Genomic DNA, 16,956 nt, shown 5'->3' with positions numbered 1-16,956 from the left:
GCAAAATGATTAAGGGAAAAGATGAGAGAATTAAAATCCACAGGCTTTGGATCACAAGTTGAGAGACAGTGCATTTTAATTTGCCTTAAGTTTACTTTTCATTTTGTTATGTCTACCAACAACCATGATTATTATGAGTAGGATATACACCAACATGTGTGTACACTAATGAAATTTATTATATGTATCAAAAAGATGCTATTATTTTACACATGACAAGTCAAATGCAATGGACTAATTGTGTATGTACATGTATGTATGTCTATATAACACATGTACATATGTGTGTATGTGTGGGAACATACATGTATGTGTATGTAGGTATATATGCATGTCTTTGTATGTGTATATACACACATACATAGTCATCCTTCAATGTCCATGAGGGATTTTTTGTGGGATCCCTTGGAATACTAGAATCTGTACATGACCAAGCAAGCCCCTTATATTTTGGTTGTGAGCCTGGCGTTTAACGCTGAGCCATCTCTCCAGCCCGCCCCTTATGCAAAATAGTGTGATATTTTCATATAACCTACTCATATCTTCCATGTACTTGAATCATCTCTAGATTAATGTGAATATCAAATACAATGTAAATATAATGCAGATGTTGGTTGGTATGTATTTTTTTGGAGACTAATGATAAGAAAAATGTATACTAGTTATACATGTGGTATGAATCTATGGAGAGTCAATCATGTATACAATCCAGACCAAAAAAAAAAACAATGAAAGAATTCAGTTAAAAACTCACTTCCCTGCCAGGCAGTGGTGTCGCACACCTTTAATCCCAGCACTTGGGAGGCAACAGGAGGAGGATCACAATGCGTTTGAAGCTTTCGAAGCTGCCTGGGCTACAAAGTGAGATTGCATTTAAAAACAAAACAAATGGAAAGAAGGAAAAAGAATGTGCTTAAATAATGTCAAACCAGAGCTGCAGGATGGAAAAGGACAAATGAAATCCCCTCCCCCCAACACACAGGATTTCTCTGTGCAGCCCTGGCTGTCCTAGAACTTCTCTGTAGACCACACTGGCCTCGAACTCAGAGAGCCTCTGAGTGCTGGGATGGCATGTCCCATCACCACCCGGAGACAAAGGGAATCTTAGAGAATGGTCAGCAGTGCTGGAGCAATGGCGTTCACATCAGGCAGTTCACATCTATCTATAACTCCAGCTCCAGGGGGTCTCCTATGACATTTGCACTCATGGGCACATACCCACATACAGATACACATAAATAAAAATAATAATGCTTGCTTTGGCAGCATGTATACTAAAAATTGGGATGACATAGAGACAGTTAGCATGGCCTCTTCGCAAGGATGATACAAAAATTTGTGAAGCTTTCCATATTTAAAATTAGTAATAATAATGAATCTTTTTTAAAAAGAAGATAATTGACCAGATGTCCTAGGATATTGACTTTTTGAAATTTTTTCATTGTTTTTGGAGACGGAGGAGGACAGGGCATATGTGGAGGTCAGAGGATGACCTCTTCTAGGGGGTGAGTCCTGGTGATCAAACTCAGGTGGTCAGCTGTAGTAGAATATTATTTGAAGGTCTGTCACTTTTGTTCATGTTGCATTTGCTTAACTCTGTGAAGCTGTGTTACTGTGCCTGTCTAAAACACCTGATGGCTTAATAAAGAACTGGCCAATGACAAGGCAGGAGGAAGGATGGGCGGGGCTGGCAGGCAGGGAGAAGATAGAGAGGGAGAACTCTGGAGAGGGAGAGATCAAGAAGAAAGGGAGGACATCGGGGCCAGCCACCCAGCTACACAACCAGAACAGGAAAAGCCCAGAGGCAAAAAGTAGACAAAATAATTTAAGATAAAGAAAGAAAGCTGGCTGGAAACTAAGCCAAGCCAAGGCTGGGCATTCATAAGTAATATAAGTAAGCCTGTGTGTGTGAATTAATTTGGGAGCTGGGTAGTGGGTCCCCAAAACACTGAAGAACGAACAGCAGCCATTTGTGGTGTCAGTGAGCCATCTCACCAGCCCTACATTTTTGAAATCTTAAGATAGTTATTCAAATATACTGGAAAGTTTTGTTTTGTTTTGTTTTTTTCAAGACAGGGTTTCTCTGTGTAGCTTTGCGCCTTTCCTGGAACTCACTTGGTAGACCAGGCAGGCCTTGAACTCAGAGATCCACCTGCCTCTACCTCCCGATTGCTGGGATTTAAAAGTGTGCCCAGCAGGGAAAGTGAGTTTTTAAGTTAATTCTTTCAGTGCCTTTTTCTGGATTACATACAGATTGACCCTCCATATTGATGGATTCTGCATCTACAGATCTTATCAATTGTGGATTGAAAATATTCAGAGAAAAAAAGCCAGAATTTGTGGTCCATACCTGTAATCAACCCCAGAATTCGGGAGACTGAGGCAGGAAGATTAAGAGTTTGAGGGGGATGCCGGGCAGTGGTGGCGCACGCCTTTAATCCCAGCACTCGGGAGGCAGAGGCAGGAAGATCTCTGTGAGTTCGAGGCCAGCCTGGTCTACAGAGCGAGATCCAGGAAAGGCGCAAAGCTACACAGAGAAACCCTGTCTTGAAAAACCAAAAAAAAAAAAAAAAGAGTTTGAGGGGGGTGGAGAGATAGACGGCTAAGTGCCATCTGAACAGCTCATGCACAGGACCTGAGTTCAGTTCCTAGTACCCACATCAGGCAGCCTAGAGGACCCAACTCCTCTGACCTCCTGGGTAGCTGGCTTACACCTGACCACACAGAGACTCGTGCATGATTACAAATAATGAAATCCTTTTAAAAAAGAGTTTGAGGCCTATATTTGCTACATAGACTCAGTCGAAGAAGAAGAGGAGGCAGAAGAGGAGGTGAGGAGGGGGCTGGATAGGTGACTCCGTGATTGGGAGGAGTAACTGCTCTTCCAGAGGATCTGGGTTCAGTTCCCAGCACCCACATGGCAGCTCATAACACCTATAACTCCAGCTCCTCTTTGGCTTCTGTGGGCACTGTGCGAGGGCAGTACACAGACATGTAGGCAAACACGTATGTACATAGACTTTAGAAGGAGGAGGAGGAAGATGAGGAGAGTCTGGGGATATGTATAGTCCAGCTGGTAGAGTGCCTAGCATGCACGGAGCTCTGGGTTCAGTCCCTAATACTACATAAAATCAGGCACAGTGTACATGCCTGTGGTGCCAGCACTCAGGAGGTAGAGGCAAGACGGGAAGAAGTTAAACTTTACCCTCCCGTGCCTGCCTGAGCTACATGAGACCCTGTCCCAGAAAAGAGAAAAAACAAACAAAACACATGTTTAAGGGGCTCCTTGATGGTTAGTTGGGTGTTGTGCATGACACATGCCTTTAATCCTAGCTCCCTGGAGTCAGAAGAAGGCAGATTTCTGAATTTCAGGACAGCCTGGTCTACATAGTAACTTCCAGGTCAGTCAGAGTTACATGGAAGAAAAGAAAAAAAAGCTACAAAATGAAGTGTGTAGGAGTGAATTAGAATAATTTATAATGCTATAGGAACAATTCAAGAGCCGGGTGTGGTAAAATTGCTGGCTGGAATCGTAGCAAGAAAGAGGGTTGTAAAGTCTTGTGTTAATCTCAAAATGACGGTTTATTGTTCTGTTTTGCCTGCTTGTATATATATTTAAATTTTTTTACATGACAAAAACTTAAAACTGAATTCTAACAATTGGTGTGTTTTGTTTGTTTGTTTGAACATGTAGAGCCCAAACTGAATGGAGAGAAGAAAGCTTTACTGTGTTTGGGCTAACCTGCTTCAAAGACTCATCCTTAAACCTGAGCAGGCAGCCAGGCAGTGATGGCGCACACCTTTAATCCCAGCACTGGGGAGACAGAGGCAGGCAGATCTCTGAGTTCGAGGCCAGCCTGATCCACAGAGTGAGTTCCTGGACAGCCAGGGCTGCACAGAGAAACCCTGTCTTGAAAAACCAAAAAGAAAAAAAAAAGGGGGGGGGATTAAAAAGAGGCTGATCACAAGGGTCCTTCCCGTTTTTTCATTCCCTAGGTCTGCAAAGGGTCTTAACAATCTGCACTTTGTGGAAGCCCAAGGACCATTTTATGAAAGTTTACGAGAAAAACAACATGGCAAGCAAGTTAGAGACCTCAGCCAATAACGAGAGGAAGGAGATGGGGAAGAGGAAGAAGGGAAGTCATGCCTTCCAGAGTCAGGGTCCCAAAATGATGGCAAAGTCAGCAGGGAGGGGGCAGGCCACTGCTTGGTGGAAGGGGAGCGGAATTTGGAGAAAGAGCAAGCCCCAAGGACTGAGGCTTATGGCAGCATCTGACAGAGAAATGGAGAAGAGGGCATAGAAAGAAGCAAAGGAAAAAGGAAAGGAAGGAAAGAAGAGTTACACAATTTGTACTAAAGTCTATTTTAGGGAGCTGGAGAGATGGCTCAGTGGTTAAGAGTATTGGCTGCTCTTTCAGAGGACCCAAGGTTCAATTCCCAGCACCCACATGGCAGCTCACAACTGTCTGTGACTCCAGTTCCAGGGGATCTGATTCCCTCACACGCACATGCAGGTCAAAAACCAGTGCACATAGAAACAGAAATTTAAAAAAAATCCAAAGTCCATTATAAACCCATCCTCCTCCATGAACTGAGTGTGTCTGTGTGCATGCACAAAGGCACTCCAGAAGCTGTTTTTGGTTGTTCTTGCTCTTGGGGGGAACTGCCACCCAGCTCACAAATCACACACGGAGGCTTATTCTTAAGTATGAATGCCTGGCCTTAGCTTGGCTTGTTGCTAGCCAGCTTGACTTAATTCTAAATCAGTCCATCTATCTTTGACTTTGGGGCTTTTCTCATTCTCTTACTATAAATCTTACTCTTATTCCGTGGCTTGCTGGGTAGCTGGGGTGGCTGGCCCCTGGGGTGGTCCTCCTTCTCTGGCTACTTCCTCCTCTCCTCCCAGATTTCTTCATTTCTTCTCTCTGCCTGCCAACCCCACCTACCCTTTCTCCTGCCTCACCATTGGCCATTCAGTTCTTTATTAGCCCATCAGGTGTTTTAGACAGGCACAGTTACACGGCTTCACAGAGTTAAATGCAACATAAGCAAAAGTAGCACACCTTAAAATACTATTCCCCAGCAGAAGGGAAGGACAGCACCAAGATGCTGAGGGAGCAGTATGTGTGACTGACCTGAAGGACAGATACCAGCACCCATAACGGTTCTTTCGGTTTACATTAGTCATACTCTGTCATGTATGAAAATTTGTATATTGTTATTTGTCATGCACTTGCTTTTAGCGCTTTGATAGATTCTGAACAGCTTTTTTGGTCTCTCTTGTTCATTTTTTTTTGGAAAATTATTTTAATATGTTTTTGTTTTATGTGTATTAGTGTTGGCTTGCACTGTGTATGCATGTGTACCTTATGTGTGCCTGGTGCCCTTGGAAACCAGAAGTGGGCATCAGATTAGAAGTAGAGTTCTGGTGGTGGTGACTTGCCCTTTTAACCCCAGCACTCGGGAGGCAGAGGCAGGCGGATCTCTGTGAGTTCGAGGCCAGCCTGGTCTACAGAGCAAGATCCAGCACAGCCAGGACTGTTACACAGAGAAACCCTGTCTCAAACAAACAAACAAAAACCAACAAAAAAGAATTGGAGTGCTGGGTTATGAGACTGATTGTGAGCGACTGTGTGGTGCTGAGAACCAACCCTGGGTTCTCTGCAAGAACAGCAGTGCTCTCAGCTGCTGAGCCACCGCTCCGGGGCTTGGTGTTTTGTTTTGCTTGTTTGTTTTTTTGTTTTTGGCTTTTAAAAAATTTATTTTTACTCTGTGTGTGTGGATGTTTTGCTGGCATGTAAGTATTTGCACTACATGTGTTCATGGTGCCTAAGGAGGTCAGAAGAAGGTATTGGATCCCCTGGAACTGGAGTTACAGACAGCTGTGAGCTGCCGTGTGGGTACTGGGAATTCAACCCGGGTCTTCTAGAAGAATAGCCAGTGCTCTTTACTAAGCCAGCTTTCCAGCCCTGTTTCTGGCTTTTTGAGACAGGTTTTTTTGTTGTTGTTGTTGTTGTTGTTGTTTGTTTGTTTAACTCTACACATCAGGCTGGCCTCAGATTCAGAGATCCCCCTGCCTCAAGTGCTGGGATTAAAGGTGTGTGCCACCATGCCTGGACTTTTTTTTTTTTTTTTTTTGAGACAGGGTTTCTCTGTAGCTTTGGAGCCTGTCCTGGACTAACTCTGTAGACCAGGCTGGCCTTGAACTTATAGAGATCCACCTGCCTCTGCCTCCTGAGTGCTGGAATTAAAGGTGTGCTGCGCCTGCGCCACCGCCGCCGCCGCCACCACCACCACAGGGCTCTTTTTTTTTTTTTTTTTTAAAGACAGGATCTTGCATCGCCCCACATGACTGGCCTTGAACTCCTTATGCAGCAGAGGTTAGACTGAAACTCCTGATCCTCTTGCCTCTACCTCCCAAATTCTGGGATTACAAGATTACAGGTTGGGGTTGGGGATTTAGCTCAGTGGTAGAGCGCTTGCCTAGCAAGTGCAAGGCCCTGGGTTCGGTACTCAGCTCCGGGAGGAAAAAAAAAAAGATTACAGGCACATGGCACATACTCAGTCTAGACTGTAAAGTCCTGGAGGGCAGAGGCTGTGCTGAACACAGAACTCTACCGTCCAGGCTCCCACCCATAGCTGTGTACTTAGGCAATTTCATTTCCCCTGCTAATTGGAAAGAGGTTTATTTTTAAAGTAAGTAATGTGAGGCTGGGGGTAAAGGCCAGTGGAAGAGCACCTGTTTAGCATGCACACAGTCCTGGACACCATCCCTAGTACCACGATACGTCAGTAGAGTAAATGATGGAATGGAACCTGAAGTGCATAGATACAGGCAAAGAATTCTCTGGGAGGAGCAGCTAGAGTGCTAATATCTATTTACTTCTAAGCAGTGCTGTGAGAATAATTCATGTTCGCCCATGTCTTTGAGATCTTCAGATGAAAGGATTCCGAGAGTCTAGAATTATCACAAGATTGCCATGACTCCAAGCCTCAGGACACAGTTCATACACATCCAGGGTTTGCAGGCTGGGAAGAAGCCAAGGCGCCTCCTCTGACGGTGTGCTGTTCAGGGAAAGCAAATTTGAAAATAAAGCTGGAGATAATGAGGATCCAAGCCAAACAAACCCTCGGCTTCCTGAGCAAAAGTGAACTGGAGATGCCATGAGGCCTTCTTAGGTCGGGAGTTGTTGGCCTCTGGGGATGTTACCTTGCTCCTAACCCTTTGTCTTCATCCTGTGTGGGCCTCAGCCACTGATGTGAGAGTCAGGCTGAGTTTACCTGGACTCAGTCATCACAGATCAAAGTGGTTTTTGGCTGGGCAGTGGTGGCGCACGCCTTTAATCCCAGCACTCGGGAGGCAGAGCCCGACGGATCTCTGTGATTTCGAGGTCAGCCTGGGCTACAGAGTGAGTTCCAGGAAAGGAGCAAAGCTACACAGAGAAACCCTGTCTTGGACCGCCCCCCCCCCCCAAAAAAAAAAGTGTTTTTTGGTTTAAGGATGCAGACTTGAGAATCATGATCCTTACAAAGCTGAATGGACACCAGTCTCCTCTTTCTCCTTGTCCCTACCTCTCCCTCCTCTCCAACTCTCGTACCCTCCCCTTCTGGATAATACAATTGATCTCTTAAAAATTTTTTATTGCTGGGCAGTGGTGGCACACACCTTTAATCCCAGCATTCAGGAGGCAGAGGCAGGTGAATCTCTGTGAGTTCCATGCCAGCCTGGTCTACAAAGCTAGTTCCAGGACAGCCAAGGCTACACAGAAAAACACTGTCTCTCTCTCTCTCTCTCTCTCTCTCTCTCTCTCTCTCTCTCTCTCTCTGTGTGTGTGTGTGTGTGTGTGTGTGTGTGTGTGTGTGTGAGAGAGAGAGAGAGAGAGAGAGTGTGTATCACAGCATGTGTGTGATATGTGTGGAGAGCAGAGAACAACTTGTGTGCGTCAGTTCTTTCCATTCACAGTGTGAGTCCAGGGATTGAACTCTGCCCTTCAGGCTTGGTGGCAAGCACTTTTTCTGATTATCAGTTGACATTCTGTTGTGACTCACACTAGAGACTGTTGCTTCAGCCTTTAAGCTTAGGTTTTCCTTCCATGTTACTTGGAGATAAACTCCCGCTCTCCTTGTATCTTTGCTCTATTCCTGCATCCTTGCTTTGGGAGACTTGGATTGGTACCACCTCAGCAACAGTTCACTAACCATAACCAACATCTCTGTGTCCAAAAGCTGTGACTGCCCGTGTTACATGGAAAGAAAAGAATTCCAACACTTCTGTAGGCCCAGGCAGACACAGTTATAACGAAGCAATAAATCCTAAAATGCTGTTAGGGTGTGTCTCAGATGGGTTGGAAAAAGATCAAATGTCCTCACTTGTGAGCTAGAAGGGAGGGAAAGAAGGAAGGAGGGAGAGAGGAAGGAAGGAAAGTAGGCAAGAAGGGCTTAACCAGACAGGCCTTATGCCTCGTGTGATCATAATGCTACTCTTTTGTTTTTGTTTTGTTTTTTGAGACAGGATTTCTCTGGAACAACTCTGGCCTGCTTCTGCCTTGTTTTGCATTTTTGAGGAATAAAAACTTTAATAGACAAGCTGGACGGTGGTGGCATATGCCTTTAATCCCAACACTCGGGAGGCAGAGCCAGGCGTATCTCTGTGAGTTCAAGGCCAGCCTGGTCTACAGAGTGAGATCCAGGACAGGCACCAAAACTACACAGAGAAACCCTGTCTTGAAAACAAACAAACAAACAAACAAAAAAATTTAATAGATGGAGTTGGGGATTACTTCAGTGGTAGAGTGCTTGATTAACAAGTGCAAGGCCCTGGGCTTGGTCCTCAGCTTTGGGGGGAAAAAAATAGACAATGAGCCAAGACAATGTTCACACCAAATGCTCATCCCTCAGTAGATAGGGCCAGTCATTTCCTGTTTTTTGAGGGACAACTTTGGTTAGAGTGCTGTGCGAGATTAGGGTGCTGTGGTGGCTTGCATACCCAGAAAGCCTGTGATTTAATAAAAAGAACAATATCAAATTCACTAAAGATTCCATCCATGACCCTAACCTAGAAGGTATAAGTTGATTTTTATCTGTTTGCATTTGAGATGGGGTCTCATATAAACCAGGCTGGTCTCAAACTTATGTCACCAAGGATGGTAGTGGCACACACCTTCAATCTCAGCACTCTGGAGGCAGAGTCAGGAGGATATCTATGAGTTTGAGACCAGTCTGGCCTTCAGGGTGAGTTCCAGGACAGTCAGGGCCACACAAAGAGAAACCCTGTCTTGAAAATAAAGATACACACACACACACACACACACACACACACACACACACACACAGACAGAGAGAGAGAGAGAGAGAGAGAGAGAGAGAGAGAGAGAGAGAGAGAGAGAGAGATTTTTTCACATTTTGCTGTATAGTCTGGTGTTGGGGTTGGTGGATCAGGATCAGCAGCAACTGATCTTTCCATTGTCCACATAGTTCTGAGAGAAAGCCCTGTGAGCAGTCTTGACACAATGCTTTGTTACCCATCAGCAGAACTTCCAGCTCCTTGATGCTGTGGACCAAGAACTCATAGAAGCCACTGTGAAGAGTGTGCTTTGCCTTCTCCTTGCTCACATAACTGCATTGGGCATCAGACCCTGGCCCTTGGATCTTCTCTGCAGGGTGCTGCTGGTGCCCTGGAGTCCCACAGCATCCTTCATTTTGACTCCTGAGTCTGACTGATGCCAATATACTTCTTGGTTGGAATTTTGATGATCTTGAGATTTAGGGGAGGTCTGAGTGTAGCTGCGATGCCAGAAAAGATGGTGGCCAGTGCCATGAACAGCACCAAGGTGCAGGAATGGCAGACAGAGTAGGTTTTGAAATGGAATCTATCAATTGACCAAAATGCTTTGTTTTCAGAGGCTCATAGCTGACATTGGTCCCTGCTGCTCGTGTGTGCGTGTGTGTGTGTGTGTGTGTGTGTGTGTGTGTGTGCACGCGCAATAGAGTGTACATGCTGGTGTAAATGGAGATCAATTGCTTTCCACCTTATCTATTGATAAGGCAGGGTCTCTCACTGTAGTGGGTGGCCATTCCAGCCTTGGCCTGGAAGTTCCAACCCCCATTGAGGCCTTAATAATTTCACCAATATCTCCTTGGACCCAGTACACATTGATTGGTTAGATCTGCCACCAGTGAGGCCTGGAATCTGCCTGTCTTTGGGTGGCTTCTAGGGGTATGAACTGAAGTCCCCATGCTTGCAAAGCAGGCACTTTTACTGACTGAACCTTCTTTCTAGCTCCTGGGTTTCTATAGTTTTTCTTCAGAAATCACCAGAATGAGCTTCAAGGGCCTCTCACCGTTCTTGCTCCTGGTCTTGAACATCCCTTCGGAATCCCTGAACACGGGCAAGCAGCAGCGTCACCAGGGAACATGTCGGAAATGCACACTCATCTTAGAAGAACAGAGTCAGGAACTCGATGGGGGTCTGGTCTCGTGTCTATTTTAACCCCTGTATGGTGTTAAAACTTGACAACCATTGGTTCAAGGGGACCAAGTGGGGGAAATCAGAAGCATGCTTCCATCTGTTATGAGTGTGCTTTAATATTAGTGTAAATTGCTATTCTTAGCTGGGAATGGTGGCATGCACTTGTAATCCTAATACTTCAGAGGCTGAAGCAGGAGAATTACTGGGAGTTTGACATCAACCTGGACTACTTTTAGTGAGGTCAGGGCCACCATGGGCTTGAGTGGAACCTTTTTTTTTTTAAAGCTGCTTTTGTCTTCTGTCTTGTCTTTGCATCCCAGATTTTGTATTTGAAAGTGAGAAATTCTTTCATTTTTCTCTCTTCCCCAAGAGCCAGATGGTAATACTGCAGTTTTCTACCTATATTTCATCTCTTGCTGGAGCCAAAATTCCTCTCTGATATGAGTGCTCTTGCCAGCCCCTGGCCTTTCGGCCATGATGGTCACAAGGCAAGGAGCTTGCTTCACTGTTTGCAGCAGCTTGGGCCAGCTGACATGAGGGATGTGACTGCCTGGCCACCTGACTGGGAGGAAATCTTTCCCTGGGCTCAGCAATCCTACCTGATCCAGCCAGGGGAGCTTGGTGGCTCAGGAAACACCTGGTAGGTCAGTTCACATAGGAGACCTGAGGACCAGAGCCTGGAAGTGGACACACAGCCTCTTTAACCTTGGCAGAGTTGGTGAGGGTGTGCAGAAAGGGCTCTAGGCAGAGCATGGCAGAGAAAGGCAGAGCATGAAGGTTTGGAAATGGCTCATGCCCCTGAAGAACACGTTAAACTGTAATCTGCGCTATGAGACATTAGGAGGTGGGACCTTTCAGAGCTGATTAGGATTCTTCAGAAATGAGTGGATTAACCTGCCCTCGGAATTAATGGATTAATGAGCCATCCCAAGAGTGGGTCAGCTCTAAACACCAGTGTGGTTGGAGCTCTTGGGTCTGCCATCTCTGGCCATCTAACACCTGCTCTGTTGTAGGATTCTGCCAGCAAGCAGGCGGTCTCTAGCTGTAGGCTCTCATGACCTTGAATAGACCTCTAATCCATGACCTTGGATTAGAGCTGTGAGCCAAATTAGAACTTCCTTTTGTGTATACAATGTCAGGTGTTTCATTACAGCAGCTCAAAGATGTACAGAGACAGTGACATTTTATTATTTGCTTTTCTGCCTTCTAAAAATTCAACTGAGAGCCTAGGATGGTAGCACATACCTTTAATCCCAGCACTCAGGAGGCAGAGGCAGGCATATCTCTATGAGTTCGAGGCCAACCTGGTCTACAAAGCAAGTTCCAGGACATCCAGAGCTGTTATACAGAGAAACCCTGTCTCAAAAAACAAACAAACAAAAAACAAAACCAAAAACCTTTAATCCCATGACTTGGGAGGCAGAAGCAGGTAGATCTTTGAGTTCAAGGCCAGCCTGGTTTGCAAATCGAGTTCCAGGGCAGCCAAAACTATTACACAGAGAAACCCTGTCTAGGGGGTGGGGGGTAGGACAAAAAACTCAAACAAACAAACAAAAACCAAGGAAGTATCCCCCTAGCCACATGCACTGAACAGTGGAACAGAATGTAGTAGAAGGGACCTGTGATGGCATTTCCATCAGCGATGGCATCTGAGACCAGTGAAGAAAGGAAGAAAACACCATAGATGGAGTTGGAGAAGAAATCATTCTATGAAAAAGGATAAAAGTGAAATCTTCACCTCTGATGATAAATGAACTCAGTACCAAATGGATTAAGTCCTTAAATATCAAAGACAAAAACAAAACCTCTGAGTGTCATGTGTGCTGGAACACATCTTTAATCCCAGTTAGAGGCCAGCCTGGTCTACACAGAGAATTCCAGGCCAACCAGAATTACACAGTGACACCCTGTCTTAAAAGAAGAAAAAAAGGGGGTACAGTGTCTCCCAGGAAGACAAGGACGTGGCAAAGAGTATTCCTGGAGCCTGCAGGGGGGCAGGGACAGTTGGGGAAGGCAAGTATGGGAGGAGTGTTGGGAAAGCAATGGCTCAGAAGTGTGAATGGGGACCAGAGAGCAGCTCTGTAGTCGGTGTGGTTGAAGTAGAGTGGTGAAGGAGCCCAGTGAAGATCTAGACACAGGCGAGGGGCTTGAACTTTCCCCTCGCTCTCAGGTTCAAAGACAGCGGAGGGAGTACCCTCAGGCCAGAGGCCAGGACACCTAAAGCACTGCATCAGCCTGGAGGAGGGAGGTGTGATGGGTCTGGGCACTGACTGAATCTTCATGGTGTGCTGTGACCATTCACAGTTCCATCCTGATACTGTATGTTCCTTTGTGATTATTGACTCTGCGCATGAGCATTAGAGGATCATGGTGTTATGTTGAGCTGTTACCTTAGTCCTCAAGTGGTAGAAGGGAGCATGTGGTGGTTTGAATGAAACCCCCCTAGGCTCATAGGGAATGGCGTTATTTGAGAGGACATGTGGCCTTGTTGGAGGAAGTGTGTCACTGGGGGTTGGCAGTGAAGTTTCAGAAGCTCAAGACAGGCCCAGTGACTTTCTTTCTTTCTTTCTTTCTTTTTCTTCTTTTCTTTTTTTGTTTTTTTGAGACAGGGCTTCTCTGTGTAGCCCTGGCTATCCTGTAACTCACTCTGTAGCCCAGGCTGGCCTCGAACTCACAGAGATCCGCCTGCTGTGATTTTCTTTCTTTTCTTGCTGCCTATTGATCTGGATGTAGAACTCTCAACTACCTCTGTAGTACAATGTCTGCCTTTGACTAACCTCTGAAACTGTAAGCAAGCCAAGCCCCAATTAAATGTTTTCTTTTGTAAGAGTTTCCATTGTCAGGGTGTCTCTTCACAGCAAGAGAAACCCTAACTAAGACAGAGTAAGACTCCACTCACCAGCTGGTCCTGGTAACTAAGAGATAGAATGTGGATGGTGTGTGTGGAAAAAACTTCTACATGCTTGTACATGTGCAGATCATCTCTGCATTAGAGATGTGAGATAATCAACTGATAAAAAGGAACAGGTTCAGTGGGGCAGTGGTGGCAGAGGCAGGCAGAACTCTGAGTTTGAGGCCAGCCTGGTCTACAGAGCAAGATCCAGGCTGGCCAGGGCTACATAGAGAAACCCTGTCTCAACAAACAAACAAACAGGCTTCTTTTGGCTCGTGGTTTTAGAACCTCCAAATGTTGTTTGTGGGCCTCTAGTCAGGGTACAGGGTGGTAATGATGGAAATGTATGCCCACATCATGGCCAGGGGACAAAAAGAAGTCAGGGCCCACAATCCTCATCCTCTTCAAGGCCATGCATGTGAACAGGTGTGTGTGTCCATCCCCGAGTGCTCACACATGCCAGAGGATGTCCAAGATCATCTTCAGCTAAACACTGATCCTCTGGTTCCCACTACTCCATGCTATGAATTCAGGCATAGATAACTACCTACTATGATGCCTGACTGGCTCTGATTTCTTCTTTTTAAAAAAATATTGACTGATTAGTTTGAGTCAAGGTCTCATGTATTCCAGCTGGTGCCAAGCTCTGTGCAGCCCAGGATAACCTTGAAGTTCTGATTTTCCTGCCTTCACCTCTGGAGTGCTGGGATTATGCTGCCATGCTACATTTATGGAGCACTTGAAATCAAACCCAGGCTTCATGAATTGCTAGGCAAACACTGTGCCAACCAAGCTGTATCCCAGGCACTTTGCTCAGATTTCTTTTATGTTCCTCATCTGTTTGTGTGTGGAAAACTAATATTGGTCTCAGGAATCTTCCCGTATCCCTTGGCACCTTGCTTGTTTATTAAGGTGTGGTGCCTCGCTTGAAACTAGAACTCACTAATAATGCTAATCTGGCTGTCTAGCTTGCTCTGGGGAGTCCCTGGTCTTTGCTTTCAGAGTGCTGGAATTACAGCCGTGCTACCGTACCCATATAGGTTCTGAGGATCCACATTTCAGTGCCAGTGTGGCAAGCCTTTGAGTCACTGAGCCATCTCCTCAACCCTCAAACTTATTAAGAAAAAATTTACATTTATTTGTATGTGTCTATGTGCGCACTTGGGCATGGTGTGCGTGTGTGGAGGTCAGAGGACAATTTGAAGTAGTCAGGTCTCTCTCCACCCTGGGAGTCCAGGGGCTGGAACTTGGGTGCAAACACCTTTCCACACCGAGCGGTTTCCCTAACCTGCCTTCAGATTTCTCAATGAAACAAATCACTTGCTGGTGTTGGTGAGAACAATGGTAGAATGGCTGTGTAAGCTAGTGTCTCTGTTCTGACAGGATTTATCTATGGCATCCACTGTGAAGGAAGCGCTTGTTGGTAGTACAAAGAGGCGGGCTTGGGCTGCTTTCTGCATTCAGCATCGGCTGTGGGTCCAGTTTACATTGCTGCTCTTTTCCCTGCCCTCTTTCCCGGCACCAGTGCTTGAACACAGCCTTCTCCACCTCTGTTTCCATCTCACCCTGGATGCTTCCCGTGATTTCCTATCCAATAAGAGAAGGAGAGTGGAGTTTTGCTTGCCCTGGCAGCCAAACATCTTGGGGCTTGCCCCAGGCTCCGCCTCCCACACGTCCACCGCCAGTGTGGACTCCTAGGCTCTCCCCAGATGCTGTGTTTCCATCCCAGGAGCCGACCTCATTGTTCCTAGGGCTGAAGCCATCCTATAAGACAACACTTGCCAATTTGGGAATTGATGGTGGTTTTGCATTTGTGGCACTACGTTTGAGCCAGCTTGCCCCATTGTCCTTTGTCACGAAAACGGTATTAATAGCCTTTCCTTTCCGCTGAGCCTGAACATGGCTGAAAACACCGAAGAGTGCCTGGCATGTCACACATGGACACAACCTGGAAAGCCACTGGTTTAGGAGCCTTGCTGTTGTTTGTGGAAAGTGCCAGTACCCGGCTCTGCTTCCTGCCCTCACAGAACAGCGTGACATTTGGCTCAATCAAGCTCCCGTCATGGGTTGCCACACAAACATTGCCTGTCTTGTGCTGTCATTTCCTGGCAGTGAACAATCACTCCCCATCGCCTCAGGATGCTCTCTCTCATCATGTCCTCCTTGTGGCAGCCGAACCAGTCCTCAAAAAGCAGATGTACAGCTGGAGTCATTCTTTTGGGAACACAGGCAGGAACAAAGCCAGTGTGGCGTATCTGGAAGAGCACCAACTGTGCAGACTAGGGGCACAGTTGCAGGATTCCGACAACTGAGGAACTGCCCCCCCTCACCCCCCACCATTAACCTGTCATAGCCACACACGTGCCTTCCTGTCATTTCTTCATCCGACACCGTGAGATTGGGAAGGTTGCAGCAGTAACTCTCCTTTTACACAATCACTGACTGGCCTCACCCCATAGCGCCGGCCTTGGATACGACAACATAGCTCCAGCAGCCAAGTTAACCAGTTGTCTTTCCAGCTCTTTCCTCAATTAATATGCATCGTGTTCTTGGCCACACCTTTAACTTCTGATGCCTCACTCTCCCCCATTCCTTAAGTGCATTTATAGAGACCAATTCAAGTTGATTTCTGTATTCTCAGCATAGAATGTTCCATGTTAGTGGGGAGTATGTTTCTTCACATGCACACTGGGAATAATTAAGTGTTAGATAGTAATTCATCAAATAACCAACCAATATTTATGTAACATCTACTTTGTGTATTTCACAGTGTATGGAGCTCGCTGTGAAGGTTTAACAGTTTGCTCAGGAGGTTTGTATCCCTGAAAAGTTAATGATTAGTTTGTATTTTAAATGACAAATGCTTGCTTATTACTTGGGACTTCTTCGTAACAGGAATTTAAGTACAACCAAGGGATAAAAAGTGAACTCATTCTGACAGTAGGTCTGGGGAGCAGTAAACTGAATGTTAGTAATAAATGATGTGGACTTTCCTTGTTAGAAGAAAAGCCTTCTGGAACCTTCCATCCTGACAAGGAAATGTTACATAACCCCAACTGACCATTATCTGGTTATTTTACTTGTGGAGGCAGAAGCTGCCAGACTGTTGAAATGGTCATTTCTGATTACCGAAAGGTGAAAATAATAAATAAGCAGTTAGAGCTACACGCTAAAGGATGGAATGGGAAAAGATTGAAGGTCATGTGCTCCCGGGTTTGTCCCGCTTACATATTGATGAGACGCCCACCGGTAGAAAATACTTTGTGTGATTTTTTTTCCTATCCTGGAATCCTCATGGAGGCCCTGTTTCTCGCCTGGGTGTAATAACAACAGATCTATAACTTCACAGGACCTAGAATCCTATTTTGTTCATTCTCACAGTTAAAGGATTTCAGATTTTGTGCCTCCCCCCCCTCAGCGATTAGTTCCATCTGCCTGCATCTTAACAGCAGAGAACACGGTCTGTGGGCCAGGGCATCTGTGTTCAGGAGACAGAGTTATCTCCCGATAATCCTCCTAGCCTCACATTAGCAGCTTTAAAGCGTTCAGTATTTTAGAAACACCATCATCCCCGCATATTAAATATTAAGGACCT

General features: G+C 45.8%; 1 non-coding gene across 1 annotated transcript; it reads left to right on the top strand.

Moving 5' to 3' along the window:
* The first annotated feature begins 1,250 nt into the window (after positions 1 to 1,250).
* Positions 1,251 to 1,358, top strand: LOC118593623. The gene has a single exon (XR_004946285.1). It is a non-coding gene; the product is annotated as a U6 spliceosomal RNA (small nuclear RNA).
* The last annotated feature ends 15,598 nt before the right edge of the window (positions 1,359 to 16,956 follow it).

This window comes from Onychomys torridus, chromosome 11 (assembly GCF_903995425.1).
Source record: "Onychomys torridus chromosome 11, mOncTor1.1, whole genome shotgun sequence".
Taxonomy (NCBI): Eukaryota; Metazoa; Chordata; class Mammalia; order Rodentia; family Cricetidae; genus Onychomys; species Onychomys torridus.
Note: the sequence above shows the minus strand (reverse complement) of the source record. Positions and strands in the feature narration are given on the sequence as shown.